This window comes from Lissotriton vulgaris, chromosome 2_1 (assembly GCF_964263255.1).
Source record: "Lissotriton vulgaris chromosome 2_1, aLisVul1.2, whole genome shotgun sequence".
Lineage (NCBI taxonomy): Eukaryota > Metazoa > Chordata > Amphibia > Caudata > Salamandridae > Lissotriton > Lissotriton vulgaris.
The window spans coordinates 220,385,834-220,400,264 of record NC_141687.1 but is presented as its reverse complement, the minus strand read 5'-3'; positions in this window follow the sequence as shown (position 1 = coordinate 220,400,264).

The following is a 14,431-nucleotide window of genomic DNA, read 5'->3' as shown; positions in this document are numbered from 1 at the left end:
TGGAGAATATTAAGAAGGTTCTTGTCATATCAAGTCAAATTTATATTGCTGTGACTTCGAATCATTTTTAAATCAGCTATTATAGTCAACCCCTTCGTGACATGCAGCCCTTATTTTTTAGCTAAATTGGGGTTTCGCCTAAACCTCGTTCCCATCATCCTCTCAACTGCAGGGACATGAGCAGCAATGAAATGAGCAGCTGTTTTGTCGGTCATTGTTAATGGGAGAAATAGAGTATGCTTATGTGATACATTTTCAATCTGTTGTGGAGGATCCATTGTATGTATGTTTACAATCTGCTGTTTTTCACCCATGTATGGTCCAAAACACACTATGTTTTTTTTTTTAAAACGTTTGTCAATGTGAAACAGTATTTTTTTACCAAATATAACTAGCTGGTGTTTTGTAGCCTTGTCTAAATGGTATAATTTTAAGTATGAATTAATACAGCCATTTTGTTTTTAGTCCAACATTTAGAGATTGTTGTCGATTTCCTAGTCACTCCTTAATGGTTGTCATATCAATGACCTCTGGATCAGTTTCTGGGTCATTGTTGCCTTCTGTATTTGGAAAGACATTTTCATATTCATGTTAATCTGGAACTTTACCATGCAGCCAGATTTTGACAATTTAGTTTATGCAAAATTAGAGCTCAGGTTCCTGAGGCTTTCCCATCTGTGATTACAGTATCAATATTTAGACACTTTTGTAAGGAAATTCTATGGAATACAGTGAGTGCCTTTCTCTTTATGTAAGTATTTATTTTGAAAAATAGGAGATGTACATTTCTTTCCTTTTGCTCTAATGAGCATTTGTGATTTTTGAGATTGACAGTGTCCACAAAACCAGAATAGTTGCTTGTCTACAGTCGAAATATTTTCAATGTCTCACTTTAGCCTAGCAAAGGGCACAGAGATGCCACTATAGCAGCAGAGTGTGTGGTATACAACTGCCACTTAACATTCACAATAATTGGAGCACTGTAAGACACATAGGATCGCTGAATTAGTGTCTAGTGGATGACTTGAACTTCTTTTGGGTGGGTTATGTGCTTGGTGGCATGAGTTTAGCTTGATAAACCAGATGCAAGAAGGATAATCAGTCCTGCCATTGGAGGGGTATTCAGGAGGGGCGGGTAATACCTCTGTGACAGTGTAGTCAGCAGAACCTGTCTAAATAGGGCTCATTCCATTTCAGGTAATTCTTGAACATTTGGTCAATTCGTTGTGTTCTCAATGTTTGATTAAGCATGTCATGAAGTGAATGACTAGTGGCTGGCCTCGTTCATATTTTTTTTTTAAGCAGAGTTTTAATCAGAGTTCATTGTAGTTCATCTGAGCAATTGTACTTGATTTCAAATTGTTGGTGCTAATGTATTAAGGTTTTGATGATAATTGCCCTAGAAGGTCTTAGGCAGGTTGTACAATCATTCAACATGAAGGTAGTGGTTGAGTGTATATGTTAATTCAGTTAATGTATATGCTGGCCACTTGAGTCTGTATCTCTGAAACTGTTGTATGCTCAGTAATATTGCTGTAGTCTAGTCCTAAGAGCACCAGATATCTGTTAAGGTTCTGAAGGGAGCAGGATAAGTACGTTTTCAATAAGGCGAGTTAATAACGATTGATGCCATGTTCACTTTGCAGGCAGGATTAAATCAGCAATTTAGAGTAACAATTTTCTGATGTGAGTGCACTAAATCATGGACTGACCGTTTTTAGGTCTCGGCCTGCGTAGGCTGCGCTTGCTCAGTCTCGCTGGTGAGACATTTTGTTTTACAGTATGGGGGCTTGAACCCGCCCCTCTTCTCAGTTGGCTGGCTTCCTAAACGGAGGCCTGCCATTGGAGGAGAGGGGCGTCACTCCGTTCAACCCCGGATTTGGGGGTGTGTTTTTTACATTCCTTCTATTTTCTTTCTCTCCTCTTCCAACTGGCTGGAATTTTACATTCCAGCCAATGGGAAGAGGAGAGAATGAAAAACACGCCCCCAGTCCTAAAATGTCGGGGCTTTTTCGGGAGCCATTTCTGCTGGACCGCCGCCGGAAGAAGTAGAGAAGCTGCCGAGTCCTCCAGTGAGTGCTCGCTTTTCTTGCCTCTGTTCCCTGATTGTGTCCGTTTTCTGGCGTTTGCCCCCTCGTTGTTCTTGCTTTCCTGCCCCCTCGCTCTTTGTGCTTGCTCTCCTGCCCCCTCGTTCTTTGTGCTTGCTCTCCTGCCCCCTCATTCTTTGTGCTTGCTCTCCTGCCCCCTCGTTGGTTGTGCTTGCTCTCCTGCCCCCTCGTTCTTTGCGCTTGCTCTCCTGCCCCCTCGTTCTTTGTTCTTGCTCTCCTGCCCCCTCGTTCGCTGTGCTTGCTCTCCTGCCCCCTGGCTGTGCTTGCTCTCCTGCCCCCTGTTTGTGCTTGCTCTCCTGCCCCCCTGGTTGTGCTTGCTTTCCTGCCCCCTGTTCCCTCTTTGTGAGCGTTTTTTCAGGCCTCTGTTCCCTGTGTGTGTCTCTGTGTGCGTGTCTTTGTGTGTGTGGCTCTGTGTGTGTGTGGCTCTGTGTGTGTGTGTGGCTGGGTGTGTGTGGTTCTGTGTGTGTGTGTGTGTGGATCTGTGTGTGTGTGCCTCTGTGTATGTGTGGCTCTGTGTGTGTGTGGCTCTGAGTGTGTGTGTGGCTCTGTGTGTGTGTGGCTCTGTGTGTGTGTCTCTGTGTGTGTGTGGCTCTGTGTGTGTGTGGCTCTGTGTGTGTGGCTCTGTGTGTGTGTGTGTGTGGCTCTGTGTGTGTGTGGCTCTGTGTGTGTGTGTGTGGCTCGGTATGTGTGGGGCTCGGTGTGTGTGGGGCTCTGTGTGTGGGGCTCAGTGTGTCGGGCTCTGTGTGTGGGGCTCTGTGTGTGGGGCTCTGTGTGTGTGTGTGTGTGTGTGTGTGGCTCTGTGTGTGTGTGTGTGGCTCTGTGTGTGTGTGGCTCTGTGTGTGTGTGTGGCTCTGTGTGTGTGGCTCTTTGTGTGTGTGGCTCTGTGTGTGTGTGGCTCTGTGTGTGTGTGGCTCTGTGTGTGTGTGGCTCTGTGTGTGTGTGTGCCTCTGTGTATGTGTGGCTCTGTGTGTGTGTGGCTCTGTGTGTGTGTGGCTCTGTGTGTGTGGCTCTGTGTGTGTGTGGCTCTGTGTGTGTGTGGCTCTGTGTGTGTGGCTCTGTATGTGTGTGTGTGGCTCTGTGTGTGTGTATCTGTGTGTGTGTGTGTGTGTGGCTCGGTATGTGTGGGGCTCGGTGTGTGGGGCTCTGTGTGTGTGGCTCTGTGTGTGGGGCTCTGTGTGTGGGGCTCTGTGTGTGGGGCTCAGTGTGTCGGGCTCTGTGTGTCGGGCTCTGTGTGTGGGGCTCTGTGTGTGTGTGGGTGGCTCTGTGTGTGTGTGGGTGGCTCTGTGTGTGTGTGTGGGTGGCTCTGTGTGTGTGGGTGGCTCTCTCTGTGTGTGGGTGGGTGGCTCTATGTGTGTGTGTGTGGGTGGGTGGCTCTGTGTGTGGGTGGGTGGCTCTGTGTGGGTGGCTCTATGTGAATGACTCTGTGTGGGTGGCTCTGTATGTGTGTGTGGGTGGCTTTGTGTGTGTGGCTCTGTGTGGGTGCAAATGCAATAGGTCTCGCATTTGCGAGCGATTAAGCTATTGGCATTGTAAATTACAATGCCATTTATTTATGTTTCAAAAACATAAATAAAAATAATGTCATGAGCAATGCCAATAGCTCTAATTTTAAGAATGGCGAGACCATTGAATTGTAAATGCTTGTTTTGCATGTGACCCTCCCCTAGAGCATGACCCAAGTACTTGTGTCCTTGCACTGCTTGTACTTTTGGGACCTATTTTTTTCTTTTTGATGAGCCACTTCACAGAGTGCATTTTCCCTAGCTGGCTCTGTTGTTTGCTTGCTGTTTTAGGCTGTCCAGCTTGACTTCATGTCTCCGGTGAGCATTCCTTGTTTAGTGTATACTCTCCAGGACTCGCTATCTGTAATAATAATAATAATAATAATACAGAAGCTTATTAAGCGCGAACAGCTACCTCTGGGGAGGTGTCCCGGCGCTAGCGAGTCCTACAGCAAGAGTGAGTAGACAGGAGGGAGAAGGATTATTGCATAAAAAACCAGGTTTTTAGGAGTTTCCTAAAGCTGGCTTCTGACGTGGCGGATTGGATGGCAGGGGGCAGGGTATTCCAAAGTTTCGCCGTGCCGGCTGAGAAGGACCTGCCTCCAAGTCTAGCTTTCCTCACGCGTGGTACAATTAGCTTGAGCAGGGAGTTTGAGCGCAGCTCTCGTTTTTGGTGGTAGCGGGGGAGTCGGAGTTTTAGATAATTGGGACACGATCCTTTTAGCGCTCTGAAAGCCAGGGTAAGCACTTTGAACTTAATTCTGCTTGCCACTGGCAGCCAATGCAGCTCGTGCAGATGCGGAGAGATGTGCTGCCTAAAAGGGACACGTTTTATCAATCTCGCAGCCGCATTCTGCACGATCTGTAAGCGTTGCACCGCATATTTAGGTAGACCAAGATAGAGGCCATTAGAATAATCGAGTCGAGATGTGATTGTTGCGTGAACCACCGTTTTTCGACATTCGACTGGTAGCAGAGGCAGAATTTTCCGCAAATTTTTGAGTTTATGTAGGCAGCCAGCGGTAAGCTGTTGTATATGTGGCAAGAAAGACAAGTTCTCATCCCATTTTACTCCTAGATTTTTAGCCTGGGTGCTGGGAGATGGGGCAGGGCCCATTTCCGTTGGCCACCACAGATCCGGAGGGGGATGTTTGAGATTTCCAAAGAATAACACCTCCGTTTTGCTCGCGTTCAATTTGAGCTTGTTAGTGTTCATCCATTTGGCCACGTCTTGAAGACAGCCCCTGATATTGCTGAAGGCTGCCTCGGACGTGTCTGTATATGGGAAGACTAATTGAGTGTCGTCCGCATAGGATATTGCCTTGACCCCCCATTTGGCAATCAAGGTGAAAAGCGGGGCCAAATAGACATTGAACAGCAGGGGGCTGAGTGCCGACCCCTGTGGGACGCCACACCAGAGATTTTTTGATCTAGAGGAGAAGGGGCCCAAGGCCACTTTCTGGGAGCGATTAGTGAGATAGGAGAGTAGCCAGTTGAGTGCTTTGTCTCCAAGGCCTATGTCCTTAAGACGGGTCAGTAGTCTGCTGTGATCTACAGTATCGAAAGCAGCTGATAGATCCAGGAGCACCAGCATAGCTGATGCCCCTGAATCTAGGGACCACCTGATAGACTCTGCAACCTCAATGAGGGCCGTCTCGGTACTGAAGCCGGCCCTAAAGCCTGACTGAGTTTCATGTAAGGCGCCGCTATCTTCAATAAAGTTTTTTAGCTGCCTCTGAATCATTTTTTCAAGCATTTTGCCGGGGGCTGCAAGAAGAGAGATGGGTCGGAGATTGTTCAGATCATCCGATGCGCCTTGGGGTTTTTTTTTCAGCGGGAGAAGAGTGGCCTGTTTCCAGCAGTCCGGAAACGTGCCCGTAACAATGGACATGTTCCATATGTGTAAGAGGGGAGCTGCGATTGCTTCAGACATTAATTTCCACAGTTTAGGTGGACAGGGATCATCCGGGGCTCCCGATTTACATTTTTGTATTTCTTTTACTGCCTCAGAGAGGGTAATAGGCTGAAATTGATTTAAGGGGGTAGTGGGACATTCAGAAATTCTTAGCTCATCCATTAATGTCGGCTCGGGGTCCGTAAAAGTATCATAGACTTTTAGAATTTTGGTGTCAAAAAAGTCTGAAATGGATTCGCAGAGTCTTACCGAAGGGATAATATCCGTCTCGATAGCTCTGGGTTTGAAGAAGAATTGAACAATCTTGAAAACTTCTTTACTCGATTGTTCTGCCTGTAGAATGGAGGCCTCAAAGAAGTTTTTCTTGGCTTTTTTGATAGATAAATGTAGAGCATGAAGAGCTTTTTTATAGCTGGATTTGGCTGAATCGCAATAATTTGCTCGCCACCGGCGTTCCAGTTTTTTACATTTACTTTTTTCGGCTATGAGTTCAGGGGTGAACCACGGTGCAGAGGGCGATTCTCTGCGTGATGTAACAGTGCTGGCCGGCGCTATAGAGTCCACTATTTTGCTTATCCACACGTTCAGAGATGCAGCATCGGAGTTTGCATCCGAGGTAAGGGGTAGGGGATTTGCCCGAAGTGCTGGACACAGTATGTCAGCTGTTAGATTGTCCCATTTTCTCCGCACATAGGATCGTTTTCCTGTGATCTGAGATTGGGGGGGGATTGGGATTGTCATGGTGATTAAGTAGTGGTCCGTCCAGAGCAGTGGTAGCGGAGAGAAGGCTGTTGTGTTCAATATGTTGGAAAAGAAAAGATCCAGCGTATGCCCCGCTCGATGCGTGGGGCCTGTAATAGCTTGAGTTAGATTGGCCGAATGCATGGTAGAGATAAGATGAGAGGCCTGTGGGCAGTCAGGATTGTCGGCGTGAAGATTAAAATCCCCGGCTACGATAAAGTAAGAGTGGTCTAGAGAGTTTAGAACAATAAAGTCCATAAGCTCGCACAGGGCTGATGTCGGACAATCCGGGGGTCTGTAAATAACTAGGCCTATAAGAGACAGTTGGGGGGTAATTTGGAGGCAGAAGCGTAGCCCCTCAATGCTTGGGAATGTGGTGGGAGTGGGGGACAACAATGTGTATTTCTCGTTGTAGATGAAAGCCACTCCACCTCCTCTTCGGCCCTCCTTTCTATTGGAGAAACTCATTTTAAAGCCTGGCGGGATTGCTAGCGAAATGGATGCCATGTTGTCTTCATTGAGCCATGTCTCTGTGAGGCACATGGCGTCCCATTGTGAGTCCGTTATGAGCAAGCATAGATCATCAGCATGCTTGGGAAGAGATCTGCAGTTAAGTAGTCCGATCCTAAGTTGGGTGGGGGGGGTGTTACGCGAAGGTTTACTAGCTTTTTTGAGAAGTGAGGTTGTTTGCGAAGAGACGATGCCTAGAGACTTATGGCAGCGTGGGCAGTGGGAAGGGAGATCCAGAGTCATCAAATTGAGCTCAGGTGACTGACAGATGGTGTCAGTATTCATAGACCGGAGCTCCGCACTGGACCAGCCTAAACAAGCCTTTAACCCCTTCCCTGCTCATGACAAGCTCAGCTCGTCATGCAGTACACTGGTCGTGTGCTTATGACGAGCTGAGCTCGTCATGAACATATGGCAGCAGGGATTTTCCAGCACAGGAGAAAAATCTCCCTAGCAGCCAAGGTGTTAAACCTTATTCTTATTTTGTCTCATTTGCTGTGCATTAACAGAAAGAGGTCAAATATCAGACTTTGTATTCGGAAGGAGCTTGGTGTTTACTTTTCTTTTGCTGACTTCAAAATGAGAGGATTTATGTGACAAGCCATCCTGCTGAGTACTTATGTGAGAGAACAGGTTGTAGGGTGTTGTTTCCTATCACACAATAAACAAGCATTTGCAATGCAATAGGTCTCGCATTTGTGAGAGTTAGAGCTATTGTCGTAAATAGCAATGTGCTTTTTTATGCAGTTTGGTGTGGAGTTGATGTATGTGGTGTGGAGTGGATGATGTGGGATGGATTGCAATTGTTAGTTGTGGAATTCTGTGTGGTGTAACAATCCCAATGAAAGCAAAACAAGGCAGACCGGGGGGTTGGGGCGAAGCAATCAGCAACATGGAAAGTGATGGGTGAGAGAGGAAAGCTGCAACCCATGTAAAAAAATTGCACTTTAATTAAATAGCACTTGAATTAAGGCGCAAGCGAATGGACACCAATTAAATGTAATGAATCTGTGCCTGCTCCCTGAGCCAGAGAAAGGGATGGAAATGACACACGGGATCTGGTGGGCATTTAGGGATGTAATAAAGCAGAATGACCGAGATTCCAGCAAAGGGCTAAGCAATGGCCAGGTCGCCATCCCTATATTATATACAATAGAGGTAAGCCCTCATCTTCCGATAAGTTAGTAATTAATCTAGGCCTCACTCCCAGAGCTGCCGACTTTGGAACTGGGAATCAGATTGATTTACAGCATCTGCTGACTATTCTGTGATTGCGGGCAAATCACTTAATCTCCCAGGACTCACTCAGATTATTATCCTGCGTACGGTGATAAAACCTGTACAGTTGGGAGTAGTGATAATAACGTGCCGAATAACGAGTACCGAAATAGGTTTTAGTGAGCCTCTATTTACAAGGAGGAAAAATATCCCTGAGCTTCAACAAGTATTTTGCTGTAAATGTGTGCTTTAAGCAAACACGTTTAAAGCTCAAGCATCCCTCATAATCCACCTTTCCGTATATAAAAGTGAAGGATTAGCGCATTATTTCGTCCAGCAGCATGGCAGCAGCATGGTGCCAAGTGCCGGTATATTTTAAATGGGAAAGGTGGCGCTCTGGTTTGGTATGTTTACCTGTGTAATGTAAAAAAATGAGGTTGGATTGGAATTGTTAGTTGTTGGATTGTGTGTGGTGGAATTTTATGGTATGGATTGGATTTGTGGAGTGGAATTATGTGGCAAATGTGCAGTGGAATTATCTGGACAGTAATTATGTGGTATTGAGTGTACTGAAATTCTGTGGAGTGGGATTGTCTGTTATGGTGTGTAATAATGTGGATTGGTATTTTGTGTTGTGTTACGTAGTGGAGTTTAATTATGTGGTGTGCTGTTGAAGCTTGTGGCATGGTGTTGAATTTAGTTTGGGCTAAAACGCGAGTAACTTTGTTTGCATCGTGTTTTCCTTGGGTTCTTTTTGATTATTCATAGTGGCCACTATAGGAGAGTTAAAATTGTGATTTTATTCATTCCCAGCCTACGCTGAGAGGGGTTTTTCTCTGAAAGTAAGAGAGTTTTTTCCCCTGGATCATTTACAAGATTTGCTCAAGGAAGTCAGTGCATTCTGGGACATTGTGTACAGTGAAGAGTCTGTGTATCCTGCATTGTTCTACTTCTCTTTAAGGACACTATCACTGCTAAATTGGATCAGATCTATTGTCTCCAGCCTCTTCTCAGTCAGGTAAAAGATTTGGTTAAAGTTAATTACCTTAAGCACTTTCCAACGTGACAACAGCGCCGTGAGGGGAACGGCTTGGCAGACATACCTGGGGCAGCCACATCTCCGCCGTGAAACGGCTCGACCGACAGCACCGCAGCCACATCGCCAACATCACCGCCGTGAGGGCAGGGAACTCCATCCCCAAGGTGCCCCGGCGGTGGTGACGCAAGCAGAGCGCCCGGAGGCGCGTTAAAGGAGTGGAGCGCCGAGCGCTCAGTGGGAGCACTTTCCAACGTGACGACAGCACCGCCTCTCGCCCAGCGAGCCCATTTAAGCTCGTTCAAGACCGGCAGATGCCGGGACGGGCCACCCCACCAACATCCCAACATTCCTCGTTTTGTGAGTACTGTGATTTTACTTTATTTTAATTTCCCTATTGTGACTGGCCCATGAACAATGCCACCAAAGGAGGCTAAGGGGAAAACTGATACTGTTACATTTACTGGAGCAATGGACCAATTCATTAAAAAGATGAACTCAATTGTTGATGAAAGTATTGTCATCATGGAGAGGCGTGTTTCCCAGGAACTGGCCATTGCAAGACGATCTTCACTAGGCCAAATAGCTAATGCACTAACACCCCTTACCTCGGACAGAGTTGTACCTATTGGGGGAATGAATGTTTCACCAATTTTAGAAATTATCCCATTGCAGGAAATTAATAGTGATACACTACATGTTACAGATGGAAGTTCTTCTACTGTTTCAGAATCACTCTTACTTTCACCAAACAAATTGCCCACTGTCCCCAATGTTGTCAAGGTGCATAACACAAGACAACAGAAAGGAGCTAACACAGGGGCTATTCCCAAGGCGAAATCGGGTCCACCGATTATTCAGGGTGGAAGGAAAAAAAAGGGGTCTAAAAATATCACAACAAGCCCTGGCATCATGGAAATACCTGGTATTAGTGATAGTACAAATGTGGAGCGTGATGCACTAGTCCATGGGGACACGACACAACCGATAGGGGGCCATTCAACTATAGGGGTTACTGAAGGGATTGTGAATACAGAGTCTAATATCATGCTCGACACATTAAAACTCTATTACGTCCACTTGAGGAGAGGCTGAGTAAAGTAGAGACCTATTTAAAACGGATTGAGAGGGACATAAAGGGAATTGCTGAATCCTCCGTAAAAAATGTCAACCCTAGTGCACTTCATACACTACCAAAGGCTAAGGCCACTAAAACTGCAGAGGCATCAGTACCACCAAAGGACCCACCAGTACCGAAAATTACTGATGGGATCCCTGAGGTAGCCAAAGATAAGGATGCAATGGAACCTAAAAGTAAGCCAAATAAAAATAGTGTTCCACAGGATAGTGTTCCACAGGACAGTAATGGTAAACATTATGGCAAAGAAAGCACTTCAAAGACCATTATTCTCTGCCCAGAGGTTTGCCCATTTGTGGCTATTCTGACTGGAGTGCCGGAATTGGGCAAACATGAGGTAGAAAGCTCAGCAACCCTATGGAACAGGGTGGTTCAATGGTTGAATGTTAACAGACCATTACCCCCGCATATGATGGGCAGAATCCTTAACATCAGGCGAGTTCCCTGGGTGGGGCATTTGGCAAAAAATATAAATGGGGACTGTATAATAATACATTTTGACAATCCTAGAGTAGTGAAACATAATCGTAACTGGAGGTTCCCTAGTTTAGGTACCACTATTCGTACTTTTCAACTGACCTACTTCTACCCACCAGGCCACTTTTCGTCTAGGGCAGATGGATGGACAATGGTGCAGCGAAATGGTAGGGGGCCACGAGGTGGAGGTTGGTTAATGCCGCCTCTACATCTAGATAATATCTCCAACAAAAATCGCTTCAATTGCTTAGATGCAGTTGACTGACTGCAAGATACTCTTCTCCCTCTTCCCTCACTGTCACCACGTCAAGAGATTGTAGAGCAGGTACCCGAACATCACAGATCATCAGATTTAGAAAAGGTAGGAACCAGGGACACTAATGGAGTAGTACGTCCTAGTACAAACCAGGTGGTTGACCAAATGCGGATCACTGTTACTATAGATCAGCCCCCGAGTGAAGGTATAGTAGATGGGGTCATAGTCCCAAAGACAGGAACAGTCTGTTCAGACCTACCAGTAGTGGGTAGGTATGACGGTTCCCGAATAGGGGCAAATAGAAGCCCAATTACACCTCCACCATCGAGTAGTAGTGGTACAAACGAAGGGTTGTCCTTAGTTAAAGTAGTTTCATGGAACGTAGCAGGAGTGAGCACAAAAACAAGTAACCCTGAATGGAATAACTATATGAATACCTTTGATATCTGTGTTTTGCAGGAAACTTGGGCTACAAATCAAATACACAGAGTTGGATACAAAACATATCAGATAGACGCGGTTCCATCAACCAGAGGACGAGCCTCAGGTGGCTTATTAATATGGGTCAGTGTATCTATTAACATTGGCATAAAAAATTTAAATGTGGACTCTCCTGATTTACTTGGCTTGGCTTGGAAATTACCACTGATGATAAAAGGGTGATATATCTTATTAATGTCTACAATAGAGCATGTCCATCTTACAAGGAGTCACCATGCATCGACAAATTAGAAAATCTTATGGACACCTTGGGACCAGAAGCAAGTGTAATTATATGTGGGGACATGAATTGTAATTTCGAACCCATTATAGGCATGTATAAATTGTATGAAGAAGAGGATGTTGCTAATGGAATACCATCTTTGGTTAGTAATGGGGCGGCTGCTGGAACCACCCTAGCTCTTCAGATTACAAGGTTACTCACTAGTCAAGGACTGAAAGCATGTAATGGCCGCCTGCCATCTGATAGCCCGAAAGCACCCACCTTCAAGAGGCGTACATGTGAAAGTAAAATAGATTATGTCATTGTCTCATTTGATCTATGGCCACACACAAAAGACTTGAAGGTAAAGGAAAGATTTGATAGTGATCACTGCCCCCTTGAAACTAGCTTTTTACTGAGTTTACTAAAGGGTTCAGAAGTTAGCGAGGGAGGTCAAAGCCAAATGCAATTACCCACGACAGACAACATTATTCTTAGTAATAATAGACGGTCAGTAAAATGGGCATACATCTTGGAAAAAGAAGAGCTATTGGCCAATATTTATTGCTCCCTTGCAAATATATTTGATTCATATAACCCTGTCGAATGCGATTCAGGTGAATTTATTAAACTGCACAAAGCCTTTTTTAACAAATTATTAGAACTTATGACAAAAAAGCCACAAAAAAAAACTGGTGTTGTGAATGCATTGCCTACTGGTAAACCTTGGTTTAGTAAAGAATGCCGTGTCGCAAAATCTACTATAATTGACGCACTTAAAACAAAAGGAGCGCTAGAAGTAAAAGAAAAAAGGAAATTATATAATAAAGTTCTGACTAAAGCTAAGTCTTCCTGGGACGAAGAGCTCTGGTCCAGTATGTTGTCAGTGGCTAAGACAAAGGACCAGAAGTTATTCTGGGAAATAGTAGCTAGGGAGAAAGGCTCGAGAGAGGTCTTCCTAGATGAAGCAACGTGGATAAACCACTTTACGAACCTTTATGCGGCGCTAGCGCCCGGGGGAGTAGTGCAGGAAAAGGGAGCTCTACCTGTTGTAGATGATGTACACCCACAGATAGTCTTTAATTTACAGGAGACAGAGCTAGCTATTAACTCGGTCAAATAGGGGAAAGCCCCTGGACTTGACAAGATCCCTGGTGATCTTTTTAAGCATGACTTGGCTGTATGGGCACCATATTAAAATGGCGCAGAAATTATCACAATTTTTAAAAAGGGGGATAGGAGCGATCCAGCTAATTATGGCCCCATAAGTCTTTTAGATATAACCCAAAAAATATATGCCAGGCATATATTAAACCGTATTAATGCATGGTTGGAACAAGAATCAGTTTTAACAAAATACCAAGCGGGCTTCAGAGAAAAAACAGGAACCATAGATCAGGTAATAAGGTTATGCTGCTTGTATTGGAAATATGTCATCATTCGCAAAGGCCACTTGTATGTGGCATTTGTTGACCTACGAGCAGCATTTGATCTTATCCCCCGAGACCTACTATGGGAATCCTTGAAATGTCAGGGACTCCCAGGGGATTTGTTAAATTTGGTGAAGGGTCTGCACAAGGAGAATTACGCTAAGGTTAGGTGGGACCCAAATGGGGAACTTTCACAATCTATCCCAATAAAAAGGGGAGTACGCCAGGGATGCGTGCTGGCTCCTACACTCTTCTCCCTCTTTGTTAATGACATCCCCTCTTATATGGAGAAGTGTGACAATGATTCACCTAGATTGGGGGGTGAACGGGTTCCGTCTCTCCTTTTTGCAAATGACACCATCCTTATTTCACAAACACCGCGGGGTCTCCAGAATTTGTTAGAAAGGTTCCAGTCATATTGTAATCTTAATGGGTTAGAAATTAACATAAAAAAAACAAAATACATGGCACTGAGCCCGCACAAAAGTTTTAGAAAAAACCTAATGCTAAATGGCCAGAAATTAGATCACGAGCAGAATTTTACATATTTAGGTGTATTAATTGACTCACTACTAGCATGGAGACCGCAGCTAGAAAAAACGAAAATAGTGTTCAAACAAAACTGCCTACCAATTTTAAAAAGACACAACAACTGTTCGAACAAGGCAGTTACCCCAGCTTTGGAGATCTTTTGGTATAAGGTTCAATCAGCAGTATTATATGGAGCGGAATTATGGGGACCAGTATGCAGGAAAACCTTTGAACCGCTTGAGAATAGGTTTTTTAGGGGATTAATAAAAGTGCCCACCAACACCCCGCTGACACCACTAATTTTGGATCTGAATATTAAACGTACCGACCAACGTGCAATGTTGAGACCATTATTGCTGTGGGTCAGATTATGGACAACCCCCAAACTGAACGAATACAAAAACGGGTTGAAAGAAGTCATGGACCTAGATACAGGCAGCAAAATGTACTGGTTAAAGCACGTAAGATCCTGGCTAGTTAAATTAGGACTATCCCATTTTTGGGTGCGACCCGGAATCCATGAGTGTGGGTTCAAAAAAAATTGTTAAATTGTCCTTCTGGTCCTATATAAGTCATGATTCTGTATACATTAAAATCCATGGCCCCTTAACTGAAAGGTTTTTAATGGTTAAAGATGTGGCACATTTTGAAACGTTTTTGGATGAGGTACAGCCGCCACTAGCAAAAACTTTGTATATAAAATATAGATATGGAATACTGAGAACTAAAGTCCTTGTTTTTAGAAAAAAGGCGGCAACATCACAGGCTGATCAAAAAGTCAAAGGCAGCCTATTATGCAGGTCAAATTTCAGGGGCAAAAAACTCGGCCAAAGAACTCTTCTCCATCTATAAGTCTTTGACTACTT